Source organism: Sapajus apella, unplaced genomic scaffold, assembly GCF_009761245.1.
Source record: "Sapajus apella isolate SASKATOON/1434 unplaced genomic scaffold, GSC_monkey_1.0 scaffold65, whole genome shotgun sequence".
NCBI lineage: Eukaryota > Metazoa > Chordata > Mammalia > Primates > Cebidae > Sapajus > Sapajus apella.
Window position 1 is genome coordinate 861,657 of NW_022437005.1, and position 6,000 is coordinate 867,656.

Genomic DNA, 6,000 nt, shown 5'->3' on the forward strand with positions numbered 1-6,000 from the left:
CCACCGTACTCCAGCCTGGCGACAGAGTGACTCTCAAAAAATAAAAAATAAAAATAAAAACACTTTAATTAGATCTAAGTCACGTATTATAAATTAACCCATTTACAGTGTATAATTCAATGGTTTTTTAGAATATTCACAGACATGTGCAACCATTACCACAATTTTAGAACATTTATATCACCCTAAGAAAAAAACCCACAAATCCCTTAAATATAACCCTCCCTGTACTCCTAGCCTCCCTACCCCACCCCTGTACAACCACTAATCTATGTTTTAGCTCTATAGATTTCTCTATTGTGGACATTCATATGAATAGAATCATATAGTATGTGATTTTTTTGGTGACTGGCTTCTTTCATTTAGTATTTGTTTTCAAGGTTGATCTGTGTTGTAACATGTATCAGCACTTCAATTCTTTCTATGGCCAAATAAAATAATATGCTCCATGCTGTCATTCAGGGACCTAAGCAGATATTAAATAGATACTGTGCCAGCTTCAACATGTGGATTCCAAGTCTCCCGGAGCATCAATATCTAGCAGACAAAAAGGGAAAGAGGTTGGAAGACTATGTGGAAAAAAGGTTTCTCTTTTGTTTTGCTGTTTTGTGTCATTTGGTTTGTTTTAATTTCTTTAATAGGCCAGACCTAGAAAGGGAACATAGTGCTTTCAGCCACTTCCTTTTTTTTTTAAATTTGAACTAAAATTTATTGGATGTTTAGCAAGTACATAATAACTTAGTAAGCATAAGTTGTTTTTTTAAATTAATTTCCATAGGTTTCGGGGGGAACAGGTGGTATTTATTTACATGAGTAAGTTCTTTAGCGATGATTTGTGAGATTTTGGTGTATCCGTCACCCAAGCAGTATACACTGAGCCCAGTTTGTAGCCTTTTATCCCTCACCCTCTTCCCACCCTTTCCCCCTGAATCCCCAAAGTCTATCGTATCATTCTTATGCCTTTGCATCCTCATAGCTTAGCTCTCACTTATGAGTAAGAACATCTAATGTTTGGTTTTCCATTCCTGAGTTACTTCACTTAGAATAATATTCTCCAATCCCGTCCAAGTTGCTGTGAATGCCTTTAGTTCATTCCTTTTTATAGCTGAGTTGTATTGCATTGTATATATATACTACAGTTTCTTTATCCACTAGTTGATTGATGGGCATTTTTTTTTTTTTTTTTTTTGAGAAGGAGTTTCACTCTTGCTGCCCAGACTGGAGTGCAGTGGCATGATCTCAGCTCACTGCAACCTCCACCTCCTGGGTTCAAGTGATTCTCTTGCCTCAGCCTCCCAAGTAGCTGGGATTACCAGTGCCTGCCACCACTAAAGGCTAATTTTTGTATTTTTAGTAGAGATGGGGTTTCACCATGTTGGCCAGGCTGGTCTCGAACTCCTGACCACAAGTGATTCACCTGCCTCAGACTTCCAAAATGTTGGGATGACAGGTGTGAGCCACCACGCCCAGCCTCCATATTTTTGCAGTTGTGAACTGTGCTGCTATAAACATGTATGTGCAAGTACCTTTCTCGTATAATGACTTCTTTTCCTCTGGGTAGACACCCAGTAGTGGGATTGCTGGATCAAATGATAGTTTTACTTTTAGTGTTTTAAGGAATCTTCACATTATTTTCCATAGTGGTTGTTCCAGTTTACATCCCCACAGCAGTGTAGAAGTGTTCCCTTTTCACTGCATCCATGCCAACATCTATTATTTTTAAATTTTTTTATTATGGCCATTCTTGCAGGAGTAAGGTGGTATGGCATTATAGTTTTGATTTGCATTTCCCACTTTCAGCCACTTTCTATTAGCCCCACCTAACTGCAGCAGGGATGAGAAGCATAATCTATTGAGGTATCTGGAAGAAGAGAACATGGACTTTGATGAGCATCCTTCATTCTCTGGTATAGTGGGATTATCATGTTATTGCCATTTAAACAATGGCATTTAACTTTCCAATTCAACAATAACTAGCATCTAAGTTGGGAGGCAGTACAAATTTGGCAAATGCCTGTGATTGTCTGATGTGTCTACTGCCTTCTTTTACAGGGGTCAGTGTTTCTTAACATTGGGTTTCTCTCTTACCTAGAACAACAGCAGAACACAGCCAGCAAGACCAAGTATTAGAGGGCCTTGGAAGACAGGGAGGGTTTCTCTGACTCTCCAAGGCATCCAGAGATTAAATACTTTAATAACAAGCATTTATGGAGCATTACTCTCAGACTCTGCTCTCAGAACTGGGGATATAGCCATAAACCAACCAACTAACCAACCAACCAACCAACCAAGCAACAAAGCATCTGCCCTCTTGCAGCTGATTTTCTGCCAGGGAAGATAATAATTGATAAAAGGAGGTTGTTTTTAAAAAGGGAAAGGGGAGGGAAGTGATAAAAGTGTTATTTGATACAGGGAGAAGTTCTCTGATTACATCTGAGTATACCCCTGTGAGAAGGGAGGGAGTTAGCCATGCAAATAGGAAGGGAGTTCTGGCAGAGGAAATGGCAAATGCAAAGGCGCTGAAGCAGGAGCACACGGGTGCGCAAGGAAGACAGGGTAACTGGAGCACACGGGTGCGCAAGGAAGACAGGGTAACTGGAGCACAGTGAGTGGGGTGGGGAGAAGGGGGAATAATGAGACAGAGAGTCAGTGCTGAGGTCAGGCTCAGGATTGGGAGTTGCGGTCTGTGTGAATGGGAGCCCTGTGGAGGGTCCTGAGCAGAGGAGTGATATTGACTAACTTAAATTTTAGAAGCATCATTCCGGCTCATGTATGGAGAATATAATATCTTAGAGAAGGAGTGGGGAAAAGAGGCCAATTGAAATAACCCACTTGAGAGTTGATGATGACAGTGAAGATAGAAGACGGTAGAGGGGGAAATGGTGATAGTGCTTGTGGTTGGTTTCTGGAAATATTCTGGAAACACTGCTGACAAGATTTTCTGTTGAGGGGTTTATCATGTGAATTTTAATTTTTAAACAGCAAATGCAATAAAAGCATGTTTGTAAACTCTCCTGGGTCAATCTATAGACTAGCTATAGCTCTTCATCAGAGAAAGAAGCTGTGTTTTGATAGTCTCTCACATCTTCACTTGCCCTTTTGCCTCTTCACTTCCCTGTATCTTGGAGATTTGAAATAGCCTTTGCCAAAATTATGACAGTGAGAAAATTATGACAGTGAAAGAGAGCTGACCTAACCCAACTCCATCTTACCTTTAACCTCCAAACTGCCTTTGGTCTTTCCTGGGTGTGGGCCAAGCTAACTTTGGGAGAAATTTAGTTTATAGTTTAAATGATAATAGCCTTTCCGCAAAACTAAACCACCTTTGTAAAACTAATAAAAGGCCACCAGGTTAGGAGGATGACAGGGGCCTGAATTCTGCTAAGATGAAGGCATAGTTCAATGATTACCAGCCACTATTCTAGAGGTCACAAGATTTGCAACTTCCCCAATGACTCCTGTTAAATAATATCACTGTTGTATAACACAAGATTGACCTTTTGAGATGTCTTTTGAGGCCCACCTAGACCAATGACTCCTCTGTGGTCCCCATTCAGAAGTAGATTCAGTGCACAGAGACTGTTTTCCACACCCAGATGATTGTATCCCCAACCAATCAGCAGTACACATTCTCTATCCTCCTGCCCACCAAACTATCCTTAAAAAACCCTAGCCTTGGAATTTTCAGGGAGGTTGATGTGAGTAATAATAAAACTCCGGTTTCCCATTTAGCCGGTTCTATGTGAATTAAACCCTTTTTCTACTGGAATTCCCGTCTTGATATATTGGCTCTATCTGGGCAGAAGGCAGGATGAACCCATCGAGTGGTTACAGATTCACGCTGGATACATTTCTCTCAAGCATGCCTTTGAACATACCACTGCCCAACTCAAGCCTTCAGTTCTCAAGAACAGCAGGATAAAATCAAACCACTTGGCACAAAATCTAAGATTCCTCAGCGTCTGACCTAAAAATGTCATAGTGAACTCGTTTCTTACTACTACCTCACCTACGCAAACACTGGTGACAGCCAAACTCTTCTACTCAATGTTCCACAGATAGAATAGGTTCTTTCCTACTTCCTTGTTTTTACTTAAACAGTTTTCATTGTCTCTTCTTTTCTGTTATCTCCAATATTACTCCTGCTTCAAGGCCCAACTAAGAATCTTTCTCCGCAAGACCTGTCAGTATCATTGTGACCCACAGTGAAGGCCCTTCCTCTGAACTTGTGGTTTCTTTTCTTCTTGATTAGCAGTAAATAAGACAGCCAAATGCCTGGGGAGATATAATGGGGTTGTCGGAGAATTTCCAACTCTGCCCACAAGTGTTTATATCAGATGAGGGATTGGAGCCTGACATGCACACTGAGGGAAGTGGGTGGAACCACGGGGAAATCAGGCCTTACACAGGGTAGGATCCTGACCTTGTGATCCGCCTGCATCAGCCTTCCAAAGTGCTGGGATTGCATGCGTGCACCTTCGCACCTGGCTCAGAAAACTTTTTTTAATAGCTTCTGATTTAAAAGACTCTTGTCAGTCTGCTAAGGCTAGACATATGACTTAAGGGTTTTTACACTCTTTTGTTTGGATGAAAATTAGTTTTATTCTGAAAACAACACACAATTTAACTTTTTAAACACAAGAAATTTTGAGTACATTTAGCATATAAAGAGATATCTTATTCACAACCATCCATCCCAATTGCTCACATCTCAAAATAATTGTTATAGATTGTAAAACTTTAATTGACATTCCTCACATCATATTTTCTGTTTAGCACTTATTAGCTGTGTCTAACTGTAAGCAAATTAACCTCTCTGTGACTCAGTTTACCCCTCTATAAAATAGGGGTAATAAATTGCCTATCTCATTGGGTTTTTTTTGAGCATCAAATGAGTTAATAATTGTAAAGAGCCTTGGACACTGCAAGCAGTCAATAAATATTAACTGCTATTATTATATTAACTATAAATATTTTCTGTCTAAATACATTTTTCTGTTTTTCTGTTTCAGGTTCGAAACTACTAGAATCTGGGTCCTCTGGCTTTTTAATTTGTTCTGTTTGTCAGTAAACAAAGGTGTTCTGAGCCTCAGAAATCAGTAAACATCATGAGTTTTATTGAAATAGAGTGTTTTTAATCTCGTAAGCAGAATATCTTAAAAACGTTTTACTAGTAGAAAATACTTATATGTTATACATTTTCTGGGTTAATTTCATTCAAAGGCACTGAACAGCAATTTTAGTATCTCCTGGCCCCTGTGGCTGCCTGGGCTGTATATGATGATAAATATTTTAGCCCCCCAAATTCCATACTTATTCTTTAATAGAATTTCAATAGCAGCAATGTGACTGATGCTAATGGGATTATTTTCATAGCCTCCTCAAATAGTTTTTTGAGAGGCAATAGGCCTAAAATAATCAAGTAAATGAAACGCCCTTATTCTATTTATTTTTTGAGGCAGAGTCCTACTCTGTTACGAGGCTGGAGTGCAATGGTGTGATCTCGGCTGACTGCAACCTCCACCTCCCAGGTTCAAGTGATTCTCCTGCCTCAGCCTCCCAAATAGCTGGGACTACAGTTGCCCACCACCACACCCAGCCAATTTTTGTATTTTTAGTAGAGACGGGATTTCGCCATGTTGGTCAGGATGGTCTCTATCTCTTGACCTTGTGATCCACCAGCCTTGGCCTCCCAAAATGCTGGGATTACAGGCATGAGCCACTGCTCCCAGCCTATTTATTTTTTGAGATGGAGTTTTGCTCTTGTTGCCCAGGCTGAGTAGTGGCGCCATCTTGTCTCACTGCAGACTCTGCCTGCCTGGCTCAAGCAATCCTCCTGCCTCAGCCTCCCGAGTAGCTGGGATTACAGGTGCTTGCCACCACACCTGGCTAATTTTTTGTATTTTTAGTAGAGACGGGGTTTCACCATGTTTGCCAGGCTGGTCTCAACTCCTGGCCTCAGGTGATCTGCTCGCCTCAGCTTCCCAAACAAAGTGCTGG